General features: G+C 38.2%; 1 protein-coding gene across 1 annotated transcript in view; it reads right to left on the reverse strand.

Annotated features, from left to right (window-relative positions):
* Nucleotides 1-25,606, reverse strand: part of adarb1b (adenosine deaminase RNA specific B1b) — a 201,374-nt gene that overhangs the window by 119,927 nt on the left and 55,841 nt on the right. Inside the window, exon 2 of the mRNA XM_084724285.1 lies at nt 12,888-12,967. The gene's annotated coding sequence lies outside the window, so the exon portion shown is untranslated. The remainder of the gene's footprint in view (nt 1-12,887; nt 12,968-25,606) is intronic.

The following is a 25,606-nucleotide window of genomic DNA, read 5'->3' on the forward strand; positions in this document are numbered from 1 at the left end:
AGGGTGGGGCTTAGTGAAGAGCCAACTGCTGCCTGGAGGAGGGGTTTAGAGAAACGTCAGTTCTTTAATAAACAAATTTTTGGGATCCTTTTCAAAAATGTTTTGCATTTATGTTAAAAAAATGAATATTGGAATATTGGTTGCTTGGTAGGACTGCACTTTATTAGTTTCATAGTTGATTATTTTCTCGATTTAAGAGTTTTCTGCCTTTAAAATAACAGAAAATGATGAAAACTGTTGATCAGTGTTTCCAATGGCCCAAAGGTGAAGCCCTCAAATGTCTTGTTTTGCCCACAACCCACAAATAATTAGTTTACAACACTCGAATCGATTAATCAATTATCAAATTATTTGGTTCATTTTCATCATTCATCATTATTTAAATCAATAATTGATTAATCATTGCAGTTCTATTGTTTGCCTTCAAAATACTGGCATTAGTATGGGCCAATCCAGTAATCCAGTATCAGTTATACATCAGGCACTAATGGACACTCTGCTTGTCCCTTAATCGAAATACCATCAATGTGTAATCATACTAATACCGACTATGTACACAGCCTGTCAGCACCTAATACTACCACCTACAAGTCATTTATTCAATAAGCACACAGACATGATGTTTCAGTAAAGATACGTAAACAAAACCCCGCCAATGGATTCTATGAAGTTTAATCACTGTTCCAGATGCAGCGGGTCCCATCTGTACTTTGTACAGTGTAAAACAGATGTCAGTGAGACAGTAAGCAGACTGACTCTGCCGGGTCGAACCTACACTATCAGTGATAGCAGCCTCGGTTACGGCTTCGCCTCACTGACTACATTGTTTTCACATCTGTTCACCGCTTCCACCTCCAGGTTCCAAAACAAATGGGGGGCTTTGATACCGGATCCATCCATCTCCTGTCTGTTCACAGGCATGGATGAGAAACCGGCGTACGTGCATGACGCGCTTCGGTACGACAGCTCGCGAGGGTAACACCAAACTGTGAGAGAAAGTGAGAAATGGATCAACAGAGTGTGGGTGCAGAGTGTGAAACAACGCAGGTACTCTCCAGATGGTTTCTTCACATATACATACATGCTAATCAATGTGATACAGTGCTGTGAAGCACTCTGGCTGCTGGACCGTACAGAACATATGGTGCTGGATCACCTGAGGAGAGAAACACCAAAATATGGGAACATAATTCTAATAAAACATCAGGCAAAGTTTATTTTAAGTAGGGCTGTAACAATTACAAGTCCATGTAAAGGCAAAATTGAATGACACATTATATATGTTAGAAAATAGCTGCTGAAAACATGTGAAAAATGTGTACAGTTTTTCACAATTTCTGTGTTCAGGATATTTTGGACGGATCTGACACATGGCTGAGTGAAGAGCAGACACCCCCCAGCATTTCAGAGCAGAGAACACTGCTCTTTTTTCATGATTTTAAGAACTCATTTTGTATAGTTAGTGATTTCTTTTTATGATTCAGATTTTGTCTTTGTTAATAACACATTTCTGTGGCGTGATAAACTGTGAACACACGTTTATTGTTGCTTTACATGATCTCTAATCTCAATATTATTGAAATCGCAGTATTGCCAATAATATCCAAATCACAGAACAAGAACTACATGGCAATTTCTTGAAAAAGGGAACGTGTGAGAAAACAGCATTGTAATGTGCTACAGAGACGCCCTGGCCTGAAAATCTTGTTCTCCAGATGAAAGAAAACATGTTTGGTTGGTGCAGATCAAGCAAATATGTTTAAAAGTAAAAATTAAAGTGGTAATGCAAAAATCATTTCCACTAATCATATCATAATTTCAGTCAAAATAATCACAATTTGTTTTTGTTTTTTTTAACATATTGTGCAGCTCTAATTTGAAGATATTTTAAAATGGTGATACTGATTTTCACCACAGAAAAAAAATCTAATTCAGCTGCTTTCCAAAAGCAACATCAGAGGGAAATGATTTATGATGGTGAGGAAATGAGAAAAGAGGATATATGAACATGAAAAAGCTAACAGCTGTTAGCTTTTCTTTTGCAGTGATGTAGTTATTTTAATACCAGAGCTCGCCTTCCCACATACAAACGTTCCACCAAAACAGGTTCCCATTGACACTATTTTTCATCAGCACCATCACCGCATCCTGGGCTTGGCTCCGCCCAAGACGTTTGTGATTGGTTTAAAGAAATGCAAACATGGCAGGATGTTTTTTTTTCCCCTTATAGCAGAACGTGTATGTGTGGACTGAGGGCTGTGGAGAGACGTCTGGCTATGTGAGACTATAATAAACCTAATGCCATCGCAACTTTGCTTCAACTTCGACCCTTGAACCTGTTGGTTTTGTTTCCCTGGATTTTGGAGATCACATATCAGTGTAATCTACTAATGCACACCTCACAAGCTGCTCTGACTGAGGGCATGAGCCCAACATGTAAAAATATCTCCCACTTTCCTCTAACCTTGTCAGAAAAGCTCGGACTCCAGGGGATCTTTTCCAGAATCGATCAATCTTATGTGCTAACTGAACTATGGAGACCGCACTTTCTGTTAGTAATTTGGGAACCTAAAAACACACGACCATCTGTTACGTCTAGCCATTGTTGGAGGGGTCAGAGCCTGTTCGAACTGGTGTGGGACAGGGGTTTATGAAACTATGAGGCAAGAGGGAGAGCTGGAAGGCAAAGATACTGCGTGAGGTGAAAGGGACATGTGCATGCAGGTGTTCTGAAATAACAGGACTTATTGTACTATACACAGAACACAGAGGAATAACGTACTTTAAAACCCTTACCCTTGCAATATGCATCAAAAGTTTAGCCAGAAATCATAGAAAAAAGATGCACCTTGCAAATCTAGAACTGGAATCTGTCTGTCTTGAATCAGCGTGTTTCTAACTTTTATTATCTAACAGGCTTGGGGAGTAACGGATTACATGTAATGGGATTACGTAATATGGATACAAAAAAGAGTAACTGTATTCCATTACAGTTACAGATTAAAAAACATAATCAGATTACAGATACATTTAGTAAAAATGGGGATTATTTGAAGGATTAGAAGAATGATATATTATCATGCACAGTGCACAAAGAGCTGACAATTCATTATCATGATCTCTAGTGAAAAAAAGCTTCACTGGGTGGAAATTTCAGCATTTTTAATTCTTAAATCAATCAATCAATAAATCACACACAACAAAGGAAGGAACAACTGGATAACCTAATAAACCTAACACTTAAAGCTGCAATGAATAATCAAAATTTTTAATCGACTATTAAATTAATCTGTATCTGTTTTGATGATCGATTAAACATTTAGAGTAATTTTTTTAAAGGAAAAAGTCAAAATTCTCTGATTTCAGCTTCTTAAATGTGAATATTTTCTGGTAAACTTAATATTTTTGAGTTGTGGACAAAACAAGACATTTGAGGACGTCATCTTGAGCTTTGATCAATATCTTTCACCATTTTCTGGTATTTCATGGACCAAACAGTAATCGATTAATTGAGAAAATAATCAGCAAATTAATTGATGGTGAAAGCCCTAAAAAACACTATATTAGGCTAAAAAATTTCACCATATTTTATGATGAAGTCATCCAAAAGTGACAGAAAGTAATCACATTAAATTACTTTAATATTGCGATACTTGGACATTTCTAAAGAAACCCTCTCTACTCTGGTGTTAAAGTAAACCTGAGTTTGTCCATCCATGGAGGCATTACAAACAGGTTCTGTGTTTATGTTGTACTCTGCAACATAATTTTTTAAATACTTGTAATTTCATTTTTAATTTTCAGGAAAGAATACAGAATACATTGTCCTTGTGGTGTGAACTCGTGTAAAACTGTGACATCAACTCACATTCACCAGTTTTCTTTCATTCATTTATTTTTTGTTTTATAAGACATTTGATGCAGCAGACTTTACAAAATGCGTGACTCCCTTTCTTTAAAACTTTCCTTAAGAAAAGGGAATTCTTTTTCAGAGAGTCTGGGCGGGTGCAGCTGTATTTTTGTCTGTGTGGAAACAGGAGACCTTTGGAGCTCATGTGGGCTTATGCACACTATTCAGTGCCAGAAACAGGTTGCGATAATGAAACGGAAAAAAAGGTGGGAAGTTTGTCATAAATCAGGAGAAATACAGGAGAGGAAATAGGGAAAGGCCGATGAAAAAGGGGATCCTCCTGGGAAAACTGTGAGGGTTTGACTGATTGTTATACTGGACTGGTATGACATTTAATTGAACTGCTATTAGCTAATTCAGCATACTTTCAGTGGTGTCATTTTGCCTGGTGTGGGACATTAATTGCAGGTAATCATTAATTGGCACATATATAAAAATTATGAAGCAGGGGGAGAAATCATTTGTTACTGAAAATTATTGATTTCCTTTAATCACTTCAGGAGGATGGAGCTCACTTCAGTTTTACTGGTCCTTCAATAATGTAGGTTGGCCCAGCAGGTCTGCAATAAAAGCTTTAACAGAATCTCCATATGACTGTCTGGAGGTTCAGCTGAAGCTTTACATATATAAGCTGATTATTACTCTGCTGCAGCTTGAAATGCTTGAACTGAAGTAGGTGACTGTCATGAGCCCGACTTTTTAGCAGTAACTCTAGTTGACTGAATATTACATCTTCATGATGGCTTCATATTATGTGCACTTTTATATACAGTAAATACAGTGTGGGTGCATGTGTCTCCACGTCTTCATGTGTTTGACCTCAGGGAAAAAGTTAAGAGAGAAACTGATCATGATTCTGAGTTAGTTATTAGCACACGTATGCAGGTTTTTACACACATAACTCTGCTAAAAATAGCCAGTTTCCCATTGCAAATACATTAGATTGTTGTTCTGATTTTTGTCTCAATGTGTCATGTTTGACTTTGTGAAATGAGAGGGTTATTGCACAGCAGAAAAGAGCATGGAGGCCAGGGACAATGTTATAGATGTTACTTTTTTTATTTTATATTAGCAAGATCTCTCTTTCAAACTCATTGATGACTACTTTATTACAATACTGAAGTGCTGCTTAAACAGAGATGGAAGCCAACAAGCCTTCAGAGCATTGTGCTGGAAACGGGGGGTGAAAATTAGCACGTCCACCCATGTGTCATGTTTCTATCGCTGCCGATCAGATCCGATAAATACCCGTGTCTACTGCAGAGTCATTTGTCCCGGGAATGAATGCAGATTGTACCCTTTCTCACTGAAGACAAAAGACAAATGTTTAGTGGGTTTTTTGTCCATTATAAGAGGGGCTTTAGTCATTCCCAGACACTGGGTCCTGACCCACAGGGGGCTCACAGGAGATTTTATTTGGGTCTGTGGAAGAAATTCTGCAAATTAAAGATTAATCTCTGTAGTACAGCTTTTATAAAGCATTTAAATGTGTATACTGCTCTACTGATGAGGACAAAACCAGAGCCTGATAATTCCACCCAACTCAATCTTATTTCATTTACTTCTCACAGATAAAATATTTAACGTGTATGTTTTCAATAACACACATCAAGTTAACATAATGTGTAGAAATGGCAGCAAATATAGCCAGGAACGTTCATTTATGCACAAATTACCTCTGCCCAAGATTTATTGATAACATCTACTGTGAATTGGTTCACAATGGTTTGTCATTTCTAAAAAGTGGGTCCCAAGGAAAAAAAAAAAGTTTGGGAAACTCTGGCCGAGCAGATCTTTTCCCCAGTTTTATCCATAAGGCAGCACTTTTTGTGACACTGGGACAACACAAACAAACAATCCTGAATTTAAAGTCCCAGCTGTAGGAGCAGAGGTCAGCCTGTCAGCAGTTCCCGTTTCATTTCGTTGTTGCGCTGCTTGGACGCACAAACAAACTCTCGACACCGATGAAATATTGCTGGCCCAGTTTCTGCTGGTATGAAGATTAAATCATCTGAGGCAGACACCGTTGGAGCAGCGAGAAGGAAAAATGATTAAATAAGGTGTGTTATTACACACAGCTCTCATCTTCCATCACTCAGACACGACCTCACACTGTATCATGTCATGTATCAGCAGGCCTGGGAAGTAACAGATTACATAGAACATCTGGATACAAAAAAGGTAACTGTATACCATTACAGTTACAGAAAGAAAGATGTAATCTGATTACGGAGACATTTAGTAAAAATGGAGATTATTAGCAAGAGTTTTAAATTAAAATAAATACACTACCATGCACAGTGCACCAACTTCCATAGTGAAAAAATGCTTCACTGGGGGGAAATTTCAATATTTTATGTCTTTAAATCAATCAATAAATCAATAAATTGTGCACGACAAAGGAAAAACCAGCTGGACAAACTAATAAACCTAACAACAAACATAAAACACTTTGAGCTGCAAGAAAATAGTCCAAAATTCTCTGATTTCAGCTTCTTAAATGTGAGTATTTTCTGGTTTCTTTACTCCTCTCTGACTGTAAACTGAATATTTTTGAGCTCAGGACAAAACAGGACATTTGGACATTTGAGTCCACCACAAGCCTCTCAGACGCTTGTCTTTACTCTGCTACCAAGCAGCAACACCACACTCTGTGGCAGGACGAGTGTTGGCTGCGTTGCCAACACTGCGCTAAATATTCATTACAATAATGGAGGAGAGGTGGAAGCAGCAGGGCAGGATGACACAGGTTGTATTTCTAAGCACACGGACAGGCTACAGGAATGTTGCTGCCATAAACACACACACACACACACACACACACACTGAGGAAAAAGGACATTGGCTTAAAAATACATCTAATGGAAAATAACAGCAGCTTTGGTCTGCACGTGTGCACGCGTGTGGATGTGTTGCAGTTTGACGATGTAAGCAAACAAATATGTGCTTACATCGCCAGATGCAAATGTGTTGCGTGTGTGTATGCGTGTTTGGGGCTGATACAGAAGCTGGTAGTGCCGTCTGTGGTGTAAGAGTGTCTGCTCCCTACAGGAGTGGAGGAGGAGGGACAGAGGATGGCACTGTGATCTCTGTCTATAGTTTTCCTCCACCTTTAATCTGGAAGGAATAAAAAAAAAAAAAAGTCCTCACAAAGACAGCATGGTGCGATCACCTGAGTGCCACCGGGCACAGCCCCCACGCTGCAACACGCACTGATCAGATTCTTCTCAACACAGCCCTCCGTCTCTACCTGACAGCTCCTTCCCTCCAGCACCCAGCAGGAAAATATAGAGTATTTAAGAGGAGTGGAAGGAGGGCGGTAAACGTCTCCTCTCGTCAGTAACACCGCCGGTGTCTGAGCTGTCCCTGGCTCTCCACGAACAATAACTGCTCCATGACACAAGAAAGAGAAAAAAAAAGACGGTCATCTGAAGAGGTGTGTAAGAGACTGAGTACCAGACTTCCGTGGAGTTGACGGGCAAAGTAACAAATAAAAATAAAATAAAATAAAATAAAAAATGGTTCAAACTGATCCTGAATGATCTTAATTTTGTCCACAACAATTCTGACAATAAGAATTAGCTGACATCCTTTTATTTCATGACTACATTATGACGATGACGTGAATGAAAAAACATTGAACCCAATTACATCACAATAATCAGTATCTCATCTTCACCAGCTACCTCACAGGTGGGAGGAAAAGAAAAGAAAAAGGAGGGACAACATGTCTGTGGACACTTTTCTCTAATATTTAAACCAAAAGTAAGATTGAGTGTATCGTTCCAAATTAAGATGAGCACCTGTAGACTAAAGATGTGCACAAAAGACACCTGAAAACACACCATCCTGTAGTGTTTGTCAAGGTAATTATCAGTTACATAAGTTGACTGAACATACAATAACATGTATGTTCAGTCTCTATTAGAACTAAAAGTAGGTTAATGTTAGTGTAGCTCAGGTTCTAAATTCAGGGTGCATTGCCATTTCCTCCCTCTATAAAATAATCTATGATTTCTTATGGCTCAATCAGCGAACATTTAAAATAGTTTGGTTTTAGTTTTAGCTCCATGTAGTGTGAATAATCATGATGTTTCCCAGATGACGCTCACCTGCCACAACAACGCAGTTTACTCATTTTTATTGCTGATTCATTAAAACAGAGTTCAAACATGACGCTGACTTTAGCAGAGGACCTTTTTAGGTATAAAAAATCTGTTTTGCCAGGTAATAAACATGATCAGTGTCTGATAACTAATAATGATGCTTCAGTAATGACTCATGCATTCATTCTTACATGATAGGGGAGACCAGGGATGGTTGTAACAGTTTTTGTTTGAGCATCACTAACTCAGTGGGTGTGTGTGCAGGATCTGTCAAACTCTGATACAAAGTACACATATTTGTCTGCAACTTTTACTCTCAAAAGAGCCATTTTGGATCTAAAAACCCCAAAAACTGTCTGGAGCCACAACTATTAAATTCTATTAAATCCGGGAGACTCGAGGCCAAAATTTAAAGGAAAAGGTGGCAAGCCGTAGATGAAGGCTATGAGGCACATTTTAATTGACAAAACATTTTTTTTTAATATATATTTATTTAGTGTACAGGCTACACGGTTTTACAACTGGAGAATGTAAGAATAACTTAAGCCTACAAAAATGATAAATAAATTATTAAAGTGTTATATCTATATCTGTTTTTCCTTTCTAAATAACTGTTTGTCAAAGCCACAGGGAGCCACTGGAGAGGGGCAAAAGAGCTGCAGGTTGCAAACCTCTGGTCTGCTACAAACAAAACTCTAATGGACGTCTGCTACACAACCACAGACTATGTTGTTAATGTGAGTGAGTTAATGTGAAATACAAAGAGTTCGATTGTTACAACCTACCCCACTACTGGGATGGGTTGTAAGACTAGCTGGGGACAGATGTAACAATAAGAAGTAATTTCTGGTTTTAAAATCCACACTATCCAGTTTATGAAAGCACTTTATTTAAGGATAAATAATAAACAGTTTTGAATAAAGTGAACCAAAAAAGAACAAAAAAAGATTATGACAAAAATTACAGACTGAGTTCCACTGACTAAAATAAAACAAAAACAAAATACTTAAAAGTAAATGAATAATTCTTGATAATCTGTGATTCTGAAGAGGCCAAGCTATCCTGACTTTAAGTCTCTATCTCAAGCTCTAAAACCAGTGAATCCTACACTTCCCATAATGCAACTCGATAGCATTTTTGATTATACACCCTCCCTTCCTGATGAACACCCCAGTCTTTCAAACTCCAAACAAAGGCTTTCAGTTAAAAAATCTGAAGCCCAGACCTGATGACATCACTATGACATCATGTGGGTTATTGTTTGACTCCTTCAGGCTCCTCCAGTGCCACAGAAGATATTATACAACCATTTTCACTGGCAGAGTAAACTGAGCATATGAGTCACCACAACGTGAAGGGACAAAGGGACATAGGTACACACTGTATCGTACTGTACATAAATGTGTTTCCACGGCCGAGAATTGATCGTCCTCACACAGCAGAGCAGAGGGTTGTGTGATCAGACTGAACGGGGGTAAGTGGAGGAGACAGGCAAAGAGAGACGAAAAAGAGATGGAGGAAGAGTCGAGGATCCCCTGATATTTGAGCCAGTCTAAAAATAGCCATGCTGGAGCAGAGATATGAATTTTACTCCTCAAAGTCCTCAGTGAACAAAAGGTAGAAAGAAAGAAAACTGCCCGTATTGAGTTGTACGTAAAGGTGAACATGACATCAGGTGCACTTATAAGTCACAGCACTGTTTATGAACTCATACAGAATATGAACCCTCTTCATCTCTGAACGATTGGCAGCGTTCCTCCTCATTTGGCACATCGGCCACTGGAGTCACTCCAAGACTGAAAGAGTCACGTATCAGAGCACTGCAACGTAGACACAATATACAATTTGTTTTACATATGAGACACTAATGTCATGACTGGACTCTGTTGATTAAAGAGACCGGACTGTGCTTCTTTCAAATGTGGACAGTGTCTCTGCAACAAGAGTCATGTTTCCATCATTGTATTTCAATGCACATTTTGAATTATTGCATTAGAAGAGGTTGATAGAAGCAGTAAAAATTGCTCATTTAACTCAGCTGTTTCTGCTTCAAAAAAGAAGACAAAGAAGACAAAGAGACATAAGACCTAGAAGACTAAAAGGATGATGAAGAAGAGGAAGGAGAAGAAGATGAAGACAAAGAAAAAGGAGAAGGATAAGAGAAAGAAAACAAAAAGGATGACGAAGACAAAGATGAAGAGAAAGAAGATAACAAAACAAGAAAAAGACAACTAAGAAGACATCAAAGAAGATGATGAAGACCGAGATGACAAACTTGATGAAAATGAGAAAGAAGACAAAGAAGACTAAAAAGAGGAACAAAGAAGACAAAGAAGAAGGAGAAGATGACAAAGAAGAAAACAAAGAAGATGAAGAAGAGAAAGTAGGTGACGTAGAAGACGAAGACTACAGTTAAGACAAAAAAGAAGATGACGAAAAGGATGACTAAGTAGATGAAGAAAAAGACAAAGACCAAGAGGAAAAAGGGGAAGACAAAGAAGACAAGAAGAAAACAAAGATGATGACAATGAAGAAAAATAAGAAAACAAGAAGAAAAAGAGGACCACAACAAAGAAGAAGATGATAAGAAGGATGACTAAGCAGATGAAGAAGACAACGAAGAAAAAGAAGATGAAGAAGAAAAAACATGAAGCAGATGAAGAGGAGGACATCAGTTGGCATCAGGTGCATGTATAAGTTACAGCACTGTTTATGAACTCTGTCTCATACAGAATATGAACCCTCTTCATCTCTGAATGATTGGCAACGTTCCTCCTCATCTGGCACATCGGCCACTGGAGTCACTCCAAGACCGAAAGAGTCACGTATCAGAGCACTGCAACATAGAAACCGTAAGAAAGAAGAAGACGACAAAGACGAAGATGAAGATGGTGAAATGACAAAGAAGACGAAAACAATGACAAAGAAGAAGACAGCAAAGAAGATGAAGATGAAGAAGGAGAAGCTTAGGTTTTTGCCATCAGCGTCTTCCCAGGCAAAAACATTTCTGTCCATTTTTCTTCTGTAGATAGCCAAAGCTTTATATCTTACTTCTGTCCTACTTCTTTTAAGTTACTGGTGGTTGGCAAACAACTGGTTTTGTTTCTGATTCATGACCTCTTCTTCTACTCTATTTATTACAGTCATGTGCTACGTAGCCTACACTGCTGACTTCTGATAAAAATGACTTTGACAATACCTTTATTAGACAATTAAGGAAACTCTCAAACCAGCTCCTATCCCCATCATTAGAAAAGAAAAAGAAAAGAAAACCACACAAAACAAACACATAATGACACTAAAACAACACTCTCAGCAAATCAGAAGGAGAGCAACAGTTCTTTTCTCTTCCCAACAGAGCACAGACTGCTATCAAGTGTCCAAACTAGTCACTGTCCCATAGTAGGCATCAAAGATACACCGTTTCCAATTTTCTAGGCCGATTCCAATTTCAGATTTTTTTAAGGGTCTGACATGTCAATTCAGATTTTGGCCAATTCCAATTTTCAGTCTTTCTAAGAAATATAATTGATCACATTCACAAATATTCATTAAACACTATTTTACATTTTCTTCAAAAGTCCTCCAGGTTACAGCCAGTATTTATTTATTATTATATTAAGATTATGTACACAGTCTCATGAGACCTTATGGAATCTTGCAGGATTTCACAGAGCATGATTTCAAGTGATCTCATGTGGAAGCAGATGTAAACTGGAGACTGACACGGTGCAACAGTTTGCTGCAGTAAAACTTTGTTTGAGACAAACAGACGCAGAAGTTAAACCAGTCTGGATGAGAAAATGTTTGAGGAGACACATCAAAACAGGTTGTTTATTCTCCAGCCAGAACAGGAGGTGAGATTTTAACTGTCACTCTGTGAACAGCAGTCTGCTGCTGGCTAACATTAGCATGAAGAGCTGGAAATTTTACTGCTGTTCTGCAACATCCTCAGCTGCTCTGTCTTGTTGTAGACTGTCTGTCTTCTCTTTAGTCTGTTCTTGGAATCTATCACTAACACCAACTTCACGTAAGCATGTGTCTGAGTTAGTGTAGCTGTGATCGGCAATTTTGTGGCTGTCAGTCAGTGTGTCTGCTGCATCATGCAGAACATGTATCTGAACATGACCAGGGCAGAGTCAGATATGTGGCGTCAACTGGCCGGTCACCGGTCAGGGCCAGTCACGCTAAAAAAACAGCCAGTTCCGGTCTTTGGCTGGTAGATCGGTGCATGCCTAGTAGGCATCCATGTCTCGTTTATTCACCAAACCAGTTCATGGAAACACACCTGATTCACATTTTCCTTTATATGCAACATTTTAGAAGTTTGTTTTAAATTTACTTGACAATTAGATGGAAACACAGCTAATATCACTTTGTGCTGGGCAATACATGGAAATTTTATTGATCTTGTGATATGAGCCTTGATATCATATTAGATTTTGAGATGTTATATTTTTTCCTGGTTTTAAAGGCTGTGTTACACTAAAATCCTGGAATTTTCTGAACTACCTTACTATTAATCATCACTAATGTAGATATAATGACCATTTATCAAAAATCTTACTGTTTAAATATTATGTGAAATCAATAATAATTATCCTTAGAATATTGTTGCAATATTGATATATTTGGTCAAAACTATTGTGACATTTGATTTTGTCCACATTGCAAAGCCCTTATCTAAAATCCTTTGCAGAATCTTTTTGCTCTCTTCTTGTACCTCTATCTTTTTCCCATCATGCTCTCAGAAATGCATCCAGTTTAGGATTTTGTGAGCATTTTTTGTCAGAATCCCACTGTTGCACCTGTAAGTCGCATTGTGTATGAGTGACAGCTACGTGCCAGAAATATCACAGCTCTGAACTCACCGTTCTGCCAGGTAGTCAAGGAGAAAGCTGTGGTTTTTTGGTCAATCCTTTGTGGTTCACAAACGCGTCACACACCGCGCCTGTAGGGGAAAAAGCAAATCATTAATATATGTGTGTTGTGACTCTATACATAAAATATTCTGGATTAGTTTATACAGTATAATGGACTCTGCTTTGTTAATATCTTCAGAGTAAATATTAAATAATAGCAATGTATTAAAACAAAAAATACATATTTCAGGTTATTGGATTTTTCATCAAATATTGAATGAGTTAATGAGAGACGTTAAATCCTCTATACCAAGTCAATAGGGACAACCCGCTTTTAACTGGAGGACTGAAATAAGACTTGACTGGTGTCATGCACAGTGTGTATGATTTCTTAAAAGGAGCTGACATGTGACACTTTTTTTGAAGAGATACAGCACATTCAACCTGAAGCAGTAAATAGAAAAGAAACGAGGCCACGGATCTCTGCAAGCGGTCTGTACGAAGACACAGACCACCGCGACGCAAGAGGAAACCGCCGGTCGACACCCTCCCGACCCTGCCCCGAGCAACTTGACTCTAACCAAGCACCAACCGCAGCAGAAACCACAAGAGAGCGGCGCTTAAGACAGAGCGGCGGTAAACAGCCGAGACATCCGCAGAGGCGTCGGAAAAAGGGAGCAGATGCTGCCACATTGTCCAGTCACATTAGTGACAGTGATTCCAGCGTTACAGGCAAAAGGACAGAGGGGTTATCTGGAAAACAACAAACAGAGGTGACACAGGCAAGGTTTCACATGGACTGGACCTGAGTCACAGGCTTCTACAAACATTAAGATCAAGTGTATCACCCTGTTCAAACCAACCAAACAGCCAACAGGGCTGCACAATCAATCAGAACTGTATCAAAGTCACAATACGGATCTCTGCAACTTTCGAATTGCAGGAGGTGCAATATTTGTTAAATGCAAAAGGTGTCAAAAAAACTAAATTAATAAATGTTGTAAAGCAGAGTTGTCCTGTCCAACAAATCAGATTCTACAGACTTAAAAACATCTTCATTTGGTGCAGATTCCTGAAAAAAAGAAAAATCACTCCATAATTACTTCATATGTTTTTCAGTAAATAGGAATAACAATGTAAAAATTATCATTACCTCAAATATCGCAAATGATATTGCAATTGCAATATCAGTAAAAATAATTGCAATTAGATATTTTTTCAAAATTGTTCAGATACCAGGTACCAGCCAACCAGATAACCAACCATCACACATATGCATCAGGAGCACATTTAATGTTGATACCAGGTAACATACATGAGCAATGGATGATCATGAAAATGTAAAACTTCCTGCTGAAACAAATAATGTTCTTTAACTTCAAACCCTGGTTTACCCAAAAGTCAATAAGAAAACTACAGCTAGTTCAGAATGCTGCAACCACAGTTCTAACCAAAAAAAAATTGCTCCACAGCTTAAAACACTACACTAGATACCTGGCTGTTTTAATTTTGCTATGTTGAGCACTGTGGGCTACATGTGTGTATGAAAGGTACTATACTGTATAAATAAATCTGAGTTGAGTTGATAAATGTAAATGTATTGGGGCATCATGCCCAAAATGTAGGGCTCCAAGGACAAAACAAATGGTGCAGTAACACTGAGTGATGATTACATTTTATGAAGACAAACATTATGAGCATTTAGCCAACAGTAATCAATACAAACACACATTATTAGACAGTAAACCATTAATCAAACAATAACTAATGTCAGAGTCAGACAACCTTATCATACTTCATCAATTACAAAGTGTTTTTTGTAGTGGTGATAAAATGTTCCATTAAACTAAAGCTCCCTGGGGAAAACATCACACCAAACTCCATTTAAGAAATATGACACATTAATAATTCTTTATGTGTCTGTACAAACACAAGACAGAAGGTGCTTCATGTCGACAGTCTTCTTGTCACACAAAGTTGAGAAAACCCAACTCAAATTCTTAAACTTTTACCAGCAACTGATCTTCTGTTGAGATAATTTACTTTTCTTCTTTAAATTAACTTAAAGCTTTCAATTTTAGAGACTCAAAACATTGTATTATAAAGAATATTGAGTACATTCATTGAAATTAAATTAAATGTTAAAATGTTCATATTTCATATACTTCAAGTTTATCTAAAGAAGGAAAGTAAATGATCTCAAATGAATATTATAGATTAGCAAAACTTTTCAAGTTTATTTCAAAACTTGAGTTTGAGTTCGGCTCAAAACTCAAAAATCCACTGTAGTCTGTTGCCTTGAAATGTTATGTTGTCTCAGTTTTTTTAAGCATTAATCTAGAAAGAGAATGGGAGGGACACAGCCCTACACCCACTTGTTTCATGTATGTGACACAGAAGTGCAGATAGACTCCAGCTAAGTTGCAAAATGCACAAATAAACAAAAGGTTCAGGACAAGAAAGAGTGAAATGAATGGAGCTTAACTTACTGTACAGGAGCACTTATATCATTTTTTTAAATATACCTTTGTTACTTTCAGTACTATAATTAAAGGATATTGTATTGTCTTAAAATGGGGTATTTGAAAAGTATCAATACTTTGATACTTTTGACAACTTTAACCCCTGACCTGTACACTCTGCTCTATCAGAGCTGCTCCACAGTGCTTGTCCCTTTAAAAAAGGCTTGTGGTCTAAGTGTTGCAGACCATATGGTATCTGTTTGGGCATATGGGCAACCTGGTTGGAAAAAAAAAAACAAAAAACACTCCATCTCCCACATCTTCTGATGTCCTGTGGATATAGTGTGTGTGTGTGTGTGTGCGTGTGTGTCCATCATCTGTATTCAAGACATCCACCAAGGTGCTCTACACCTCTCTGAGCTGCCATGAGGATTTCTTGCACAGAAGTCACCTTCCATAGAGTTAGCCTCAATTTACATATTTTGCCATGCAACATGTCCCTGTGCATGTCGGTATGCATATATGACTTTCCATGTCAAACCCAAGTTCAGAAACTCGGTCCAAACGCACATTAGTCTCGCATATTTAAGCACAGAGTGCACACGGCTCGGTTTATATCAGGAGAGCGCTTAACGTCTAAATGCTGTAGGTCAGCACTGTTTCCATACCAACTGCATAACTCAACACTTTCTTATAAATCATGAATTCAAACACCACCTCTGCAAGTAGTTTCACCTTCTGCCTACTGAATACACGCCTCGAATCAAACACACCACTCCAGTGAAACTGCAACTCCTCACTTCTGCTCTTCATGTTTACACGAATATCAGGGCTGCAACACATGATGTTTTCATTGCCGATTAATCCGTTGATTATCTTCTCAATTAATAGATTAGTTGTTTGGTCCATAAAATGGCAGAAAATGGTCAAAAATATTGATCAAAGCTCAAGGTGACGTCCTCAGATGTCTTGTTTTGTCCGCAACTCACTGTCAGAGAAGAGTAAAGAAACCAGAAAATATTCACATTTAAGAAGCTAAAATCTGAGAATTTTGCTTTTTTTCCTGGAAAGTCTTGCAAGAATAGTGTGAATCCTTAGTACCAATAAATGAGGAATGCCCTTGATACAGTCTTGTTACATTTACTAACCTTTTTATCCTTATTTTCCAGTGATAAGGCTTAATATGAGCAAAGTTGCGTAGAGAAAAGAATAACAAGAAGTCAGCAGTGAAACTGGAGCATCTGAGGGGTTTTGGCTGTTCTTTGATAAAGATCAAGTAAAGCTAAAAATAAATGTGTGTTCTGAGACTGTCACACCACAAGAACATGTCTTATTAACCGCCCAGTCAAATTTGAATGATTTTAAAATATGATAAGTATATGAATTCAGGCCTCAAAATCATGAAAAAATGAATGAATGCTCTGAAACACTGTGGACGCGTCCGCTCTGAGGTCTCTCTGTCTCTGTCTAGCAGCTTTATTGGACATGTCCAGACCTGTTTGAGCTGCCAGAGCCAGAGGACGGTGACAGGATGGTATTTTTTTTCTTCTGTGTCGGGTTGTGGGAAATGAAGTGAGCTGCTGGGCTGATTTGGACTCACTGAAGGTAAGTGACCGTTAGGGAGGCTGAGGGCAGGGGGAAGCGGTGCTGTTCATATGTTCAGAGAACCATGGCTCCAACACGTCACCAAGCCACGTTTCAGGTCCACCCAAAAAATCCGGAATACAGAAATCTTGAAAACAGTTTGACGGTCTAAAGGCTCATTCACACCCTACATTAAATGCAATATGGATAACTTTCTGTCCATAGTCTACGGTAATTTTGTCTGCACATTTTCTGAAACACGCACTTCATTTCATCTGGACACAGATACAGACGAAATGAAGCAATAGTTTTAATAGGTCAAGCGAGACACGACCACAGTACATGATGAAGAAGTTTTAAAAATCCAACAGCATTGTAAATCATCAGTAATGAGGCAGTGAAACTAATTCTTTGCCCACATGTCGTGATGCTTTTGCCTCATTCAAGACATATATTATTACAACATCCTCCAGTGTTGCAATTATTGTTGTTATCAGATACACTTGACTCTTCACCTTCTACTTCAGGGTTGACTCTGCACGACACCCTCTAGTGGACGCGTTGCTTAACATCCATGCCGAGGTAAAGGATGTAAAATGTACCTAAAATGTATCTAATTTTGCACATAAAAGGAGCATAAATGAGTCTTGAGAATTCAGTACAACATAATTCTGAGTCACATGTTCTCAGCAACTATTTCCTAACATGTAAAATGTGAAGAAGAAAAATAAAAACCTCCCTTTCTCCTTTACCCAGATTTTAATAGTGTAAGATTTGTTGCATAAGTCAGCTGCCAGTTGCTATGACTCACATTGTGTTTTTCTCCCCTTGTGTCTTGTGACCACGTAATGCAACACAAGAGGAGGACAGGCTACGCTTGCACTTCTGCAGCCCAGTCTCTGAGGGCACTACTTCTAATTTAGCAGTAATGAATATATCAATTTGAGTTTGAGAAAGAAGTCAGCCACAACTGCTATCTGCTGTGAGGATTCAGTCTTGCCTCCTCCGCTAACTATCAAGAGCAGAGGGGAGGAAAAAATAAAAGATATGAGGGCTGCAGCGGTGACAGCAGAGGGTGAAGGTTGCTCGCTCTGAAACTATGAGGACGTCTGAGGTGAAACAACCCTCTAACAAAGTGAAGTCTCATTATAACGCTGCATCAAGACGCACCAGTTTGCAGAAATGGAGAGGAATCGCTTGCATCCCGGAGTTGACCCTTGTTTCCCCTCAGCAGTAGCAAAGAGTCTGCATTACGTGCTTCATCCTGTCAGTCGTTTCCACTGTGATGCTAAGTCTGCTACAAAATCCTCAGCAGCTGCAAGTCTTATTGAATACACCCCCCTGATTCAGTGGTTTTTGCACAGACTCTGCATTCTTCTTCTGCAACTGCGGCTGCAGTTCCACATGAGCGGCCCGGCACCATGGCAGATGCCAATCGTGATACACTGAAGACAACAACTGCTGAGCAATTTAGTGTTAATGAAGCAGGAACAGAGTGCTTAGGTTGCTGGTTCTTAAATGAGCTTTGCACGTCACGTCGCCGCCGCCTAATTTGTGAAAAAACCTGAACCTTTTTCAAGCGCCGGCTGCTGTTAACGGAGCCCGACCTGAGCTCACCCCGAGTTTCAACACGGAGCAATTAACCCCGTTTCTAGAGAGGGAGGAAAAGTTCACTTGCGTTACTGACATCACATTTGCCAGAGGCAGAAACCCAAAAACAGTGTTCAGTGATCTATTTCTTTCAGTTAGTTAAGGACACATGCTGCTGCTGCCAGTGACAAAACAAAACTGCATTATTGGTTCATCAGTGGGTGGTTCATTATTCATCCTCAAATCCTCTGCCTTCTCTACTGCAAAATCAAACACACATCTTTTTTTTTTTACCTGTAGTGCTGTTTATCCATCTAGATAGTTTCAGTGTGAGGTGCGGAGTTTTGGACATGTTGCCCGTGGAGATGTCTGCCTTCACTCAAATATAATTGAGTTTGATGGCACTCAGCTTGTGGTGCTCAAAGCAGCAAAAAAAAAAAAGTTCAACAGCAATGTCTCTTTGCAGAAGTCATGACCCAGTTACTCAAGATAATCCACAGACCTCGCTGAGCAGAAACTAGCTTTTTTTGTACCGAACTACACCCACCATGCAGGGGAAGTGTGCCTTTAAAGGGATAGTTCACCCAGAAATGAAAATTCAGTCATTATCTACTCACCCTCATGCTGACTGAAGGTGAGGTTTAATTTTTTAGTCCACACTTCTGGAGTTTCACAAGAAAGCAGTGTTGCACAATCTCCCAAATTTTGGTAAATAGTAACCAGTTTTCAAACGTTAAAAACGCTGTCTGGTGTAATCCAAGTCTCCTAAAGTCCCAGTATGTCACGTTGACTTGAAAGATGTCATTTACCCTGAATCTTCACTGTAGATTCTTAGCTTGGAGCCATGTTCACATGCACGTACACATCTTCTGAAGTGGGTGTGATGGTGTGCACGCAGAAGTGAACGGCATGTTGGGGCTTTAGGAGACTTAGATTACACCAGACAAGCAGTATGGAGGAATTTTATGTGATTTTTTCTGTTGTTTTTTTTTTCGTTTGAAAAGTGGTGACCATTTATCAGCACTAAACGATAAGGCTTGTCCACGTGTCCAGCACGAGTAAATCTGGCAACTCACCTGCTCAACCGGTCAAATAGTCAAAAAGAAATAAAATATGACACTATTTTGATTATAGGTTAATTATTAAAGTAATTTTTCATGCAACAATGGCACAAAATGCTCTTTTTTAGATCCTCAAATATGGAGATTTCAGGCCTTTCTGTTTATTATCATATTAAAGTGAATATCCTTCTGGACTGACAAAACATTTCAGACATTTCAGACATCAAATTGGACTGAAAAACTGGGATGGACATTTTTCACTATTTTCTGACAGTTTATAGACACCGCAGCCCTAGATTAAACTTTGTGATACAGAGTTGCAACAATTAATAAATTACCAAATTAACTGGCAACTGTTCTGATAATCAGTTAATCCCTTTAAATATTTATTTATTTTATTTTATTTTTTTGAAAGAAAAAAGTCAAAATTCTCTGATTTCAGCTTCAGTAAACTGAATATCTTTGGTTTGTGGACAAAACAAGACATTTGAGGACATCATCTTGGACTTACTTGGAAATACTGATCAACATGTTTTACCATTTTCTGACATTTTATAAATTAATCAAATAATCAAAAAATAATAAGTTGTTGCCCTATTACAGTTAACATTAGTATCTGTGGTTATTTGATTACCACTGATAAAACAGTTTGTACAGGGGCAAGTGAAAACTGACTTTGGGCAAGTAGATTTCTGACTCACTTGGAGGACTGACACTGGCAGGCACACATCTCTGTGGCTGATATTTCCAAAACTCTGAAACTCACACCAAAACTATCTAGATGAATCTAAAGGTAAGAGTAAAAATATGTATTTTTGATTTGGGGGTGAACTGTGGGATCATCTCTTTTCTGTTGCATCTTTACAGAAAAGTTTGTCGACCAGACTGATAAAAATGCAGCATGTGTGTTGGACTCCCCTCTCCTCGCTGTCATTTTGACAGTGCGACTCAGTGAAGGAAGACTTCTGTCGTCCCTGAAGTATTGTCTTTATCTCATTCATATGTATCCAGTAGCATTTCAAAGTATTTCTTTCCTTTTTTACAAAGTTGCTGAGAATCATAGAAATGTGAACATGGAGAGCATTAGTCAGGACTTCCAGGGAAACAGAGAAGTCTCTGCCCAGATCTCCACACGTTCCAGAACAAGAAATCTGTCTGCAATTGACAGACTACCAGAAAAGCTTGTTATGTGTGACGAGAAACACTTACAAAGAGTTGTTTGTGGCATTTGTACATGATCAGTATTGGCTCCATGAAGCTAGATTTGTTCCTGATCCTTTGTTTATGGATCAGAAATAGCAGAGCAGACAGTGTGAATCATGGAGCGCACAAGTAAACAATAAGCAGCCTTCAATTATAATTAGCCTAATGATGAGTGACAGGCAGGTTAAACATCTTTTCATTTTATTCGACCTCCTTCAGTGACCTTCCAGTGATGCTGTCAATGTCTTACTACTGACACATTTAACTATTAATATACAGGAAATATACTTTTCTTTTTACCATGTTTAGGTCTGCTTTACCCTTTTAAATTATAAACACTCTGTGCATGAAAACTGTAAAAAAAAAAATTATTGACACAATCCAGTTCCAATTTTTTGGTGAAAATGTATTCTTTTTTGTGATTTTTTTTTATGTATTCAAAATGGGAAAAGAAAATACACAATGATGACAAGTATAACAGGGCACAGTAATTCATAGAAGAAAAAAACAGTGGTGCAAAATGACAAGACAAAACCAGAGGAGAAAATAAAAAAAAGAAAAGACGGGATAAGAAATAAAGGAAGACAGATAGAAAGAAAAGAAACCTCACTCCCTCCACCACCCCAGGACCACATGCTGTAAACTAGCTTACATGGCTATAGTTGAAAATTTATTCTTTAAGGATTTATATATGTGAAAATATATGTAATTTAGTTTTTAAAAAAGGTTTTGTTTGCTTTACTTACTCTGTGCCAGAAAACACCCTTGTCCCAAACAGCAATTCTCAACTTCAGACAATTTTAAAATGTGTTCAAAGTCTTCAAAATCTAAAACTAATAATATCTACTGACAACATAGGTATAAAAATGCATCCTATTATAATCATCTTTGTTTTTAAATACATTTTCTTATTAAAATGTTGTTCCTTTAAAGTTGTGTTCCAGATTTCTGTCAACTCTGCCAGATTTTTACAAAGAGTTACATTCATTAAATATATGTTGATGATAAATTACAAAGAGTTTATGTCACTTAATGCATAATCTTTGTGAACAACATGTAATATCTTTTATTTCACAAAGACAAATAACTCTGTCAACAGAAACTGTACAGTAAGTGAGAAACATAATGGAATTTATTTCTTCTTTCTTTCTTAAATAAAAATATGTCAAAGTTTTTTGATTATACGGCTTATTAAATAATCTTGTATTTAATGCAACAGAAAACATGAAACTATGACTTTGTATCTGGCAGAGTTGACAAATTTAAAGTCTTCAGCTGCAAAAAAGCTATTGAATAAAACATTTAATCACTGTGAGGTTGGGACAATAGAAGGTTTAACAGCCAAGAGTCTGACCTTTAAAAATATATTTTTGCAGCTGCAACTATTGATTATTTTCACAGTCAGTTAATCAATCACAGTTTACTGATAGTTTACTGTCAGAGAGAAGTAAAGAAACCAATAAATATTCACATTGATGAAGCTGAAATAAGAGAATTTTGACTTTTTCTTTTTTTTTTAACCTACACCTGATTAATCGTTTATCAAAGTAGTTGGCGATTAATTTAAGAATCGATTAACAAAAGATTAATTTTTGCAGCTCTATATATTTTCCCAGCATAACCCCCTCAAAACACAGTTTTGTCTCCAGTTGTCCAGGATGAGTGATGGTTAGAGTGATCCGATTTGTTTTATCTACTGTCTTACTCATCTGTCCCATCTCTCTGAAAGCTGAGACTGAACGTGACGTCTTATTCTTCAGCCAGTCAATAACCTTCAAACTACAATCAGCTTCTGCGTCTAAACAAAGGGACCTCATCTTGAAATTCTGTTTGAAAAGTAGGACACGTTTCAGCAGGTGAGACTGACAGGCCAGATGATGGCGTGCTGGTTAATGGATGACTGCAGTAAACTTTGGCGCGCTTCCGCATCATTACGCAGATGGCGTGACAGCTGATGGCTGTTTGAGCCCGTCGGCTGCCAAAAAAAAACCTTTGCTTCTGAAAACCGAAGTCAGGGATTAGGATGGAAGTCACACACTCTAGAAGGTTTTTTTGGAGAGAGAAGCGAATGACTCACTCACAGTTACTCAAAATGCCGCTGCAAAGGTAACTTTTGGGAATTAACATCCAGGCGATCCGACGGCCAACAGCAGAGAGCTGTGTGAGTGTGAATGGTACGGCATGGTCAGCAAACTTCCCCTGGTTAATAAAGTTTGTGGAAGGAACGTAGCAGGCTGAAACCCTTCCACCCTTTGAATTAAAAGCATGTGATCAAAGCCGCCCTGTTAATGTCAAAATATGACATGAACGCAACACTGATGCAACGTTAGTTAGAAATATGATGTGTCAAGTGAGCGTCATAATGAGGAACAACAAAGCACCAAGCCAAGTATGTTTTTTTACAAGAATGAACCTGAGGCTAAAGTAAATGAGGGATTAAAAACACTAATACTTCTATTAGCAGCAGAGTCAGTGAGGACTCCAACACCGATCCTGTTTCTTTCTCCTTTTCCGAGAAGAAACCACATCCTTTCCTTTTTTTTTTTCCACTACCCATCTGCTTTTCTTGCTTGCTCACAAAAAAAAACTTTTGACTCTTTTGACACCTCTGTTGACAGCTTTGTGCGTCTTGCCAGTGCACAAGACAGCAAAAAGACACATTTCAGCCCGACTCCCACGAGGAGCTACAGCGGGTTCGGTTTCAGCTCATCCCCGACACGATGCCAAAAGAAGGTATTAACAACGTGTACAGCCAATAGTCAAAAGTATGGTTAAAGGATAATTGTGTTCAACTGTGGAACACTAATACAAACCATTTTACTGATGACGAAAGTGAAGGATTGCTCCACCTATTCTGAATCAGATTCAAGCACTTTTCAAGGTGCATTTTCAAGGTTTTCCAGCACCTTACAGATGTGGTACACAACATATTTATACACATATACATGCTCAAAATCTTGTAACCAGATGTTATTGAGCTGTAAACAACCAAACTTATGTTTCATGACAGAATTCAGCAGAAGGGAGACAAAGTTTCATGTTTCACAATGTGTCACCTGGCTTTAAATACACTTGGCATCCTATTGGAGCTGCAACAATTAATCGGTTACTAATCAATACTTACATGAATCACATGATTTCAGCTTCTTAAATGTGAATATTTTCTGGTTTCTTTACTCCTCTCTGACAGTAGACTGAATATTTTTGGGTTGTGGACAAAACAAGACATTTGAGAACATGATCTTGGACATTTTTCACCATTTTCTGACATTTTCTGACATTTTAATCAGTTGATTAAGAAAATAATCAACACCGAAAATAATTGTTGCTGGACCGACTTGAAAAACTGGTTGAAACATGTGACAAGATCGTGACAGGATTAATTAATCAATTAATTGTTCTAAGTGCTTTTTTTACGAAAAGAAAATGTCTAAATTCTCTGATTTTAACTTACAATTTTACAGTTTCACGCATTTTGTCCAAAATCCAAGCACTTTTCAAACCTTGAAAACATTCCATTAAAATTCAAGCGTTTTCAAGGATTTCCAGCACCTGTGAGAACTGCCAAAATGTCCACTTTTCATTTTTCATGATGAATCTGAAAGAGAAACAGTCGTAATTAAGCCTGATATGACTCTTGGTCTGTTTTTTTTTTCTTTGGTAAATTCTTGTTTTATTATTCTTGTTTTAGTCTGATCAGACCAGCAGCTTGTGTCAGCTAATGTTAAACTTTTAACATGTGAGTAGCTGTGTAATAATGTTACTGAGTTAGCTTCTATACTTGTGCTACTGTGTTTTAGTTAGTGCTGCAAGTAAGGATTATTTTTATTACTGATTAATCTGTTGATTATTTTCTCAGTGAATTAATCCTGTCACAGTTTTTTTTCCCCAGGTCTTCCCTGTCACAATTATTTTCCTAATCAACTAATCTGTTGATCATTATCTTGATCAATCAATTAGTTGTTTCGTCTATAAGATGTCAGAAAATGGTGAAAATGTCAGTGTTTCCCAAAGTCCAAGATGACGTTCAGAAAATCAAAGAATATTGACTTTTTTGAAAGACTCAAACCAATCGATCAGTTATCAAAATAGTAAGTGATTAATTTAATAATGTGTTGATAATTGATTATTTGATTAACTGCTGTATCCGATGAAGGGCTGATGCTTGAAACGTCACATGTGGTGATACTATTAAAATTTCCAAAAGGAGCAGTTTCTGGTGTGTGCTTTCCAGAACAACACCAGTTGTAGTGGACAGCACAGCTGTTTAAGTCACCTACTGGCACACCTCCACATTACAGGACCACTCCTGACATACAAAAGATCAAACGTTGATCGCCACAGGGAAACACAGAGACTTCATAAATAATTGTCACCCCATCAAGAGAAATTACATCTGAGAGCCACTTTGCATAACTTAGTGTGACATGTGCTACGCATATTGTACACACACAAACGCACAGACACACCATCAGGCTGATCAGCCCTCCGGCTTTAGTGCACAGTATAGATTATGAGTCACAACCACTCATTAGAAGGGGACTAAACAGAGCGGCTGCATTAAAAGAGGTCACCCTCGGTTGACTGACTCCATCACATACATTGTGATCCCGAGGTGTCACCGCGGGCCAAACTGTGGATCTGTGCGTATGTGCACGTGGAACTTTTATTGGCATGGACAAGAGCCCTGTGCTTTGCTGTCAGCCCTGGCTGCAAACTTCTCAAAAAATATCTGCATATCAGTGGTCGGCTGGTCGGGTATGTGCTGCGGTTTTGCCCAGAGTGTGCAGGCGCAGTGCTTTTCATTTATATGAGCCCTGTATGTATG

The sequence above is a fragment of the Lutjanus erythropterus genome, chromosome 8 (assembly GCF_056507025.1).
Source record: "Lutjanus erythropterus isolate fLutEry1 chromosome 8, fLutEry1.hap2, whole genome shotgun sequence".
In the NCBI taxonomy this organism is placed as follows: Eukaryota; Metazoa; Chordata; class Actinopteri; order Lutjaniformes; family Lutjanidae; genus Lutjanus; species Lutjanus erythropterus.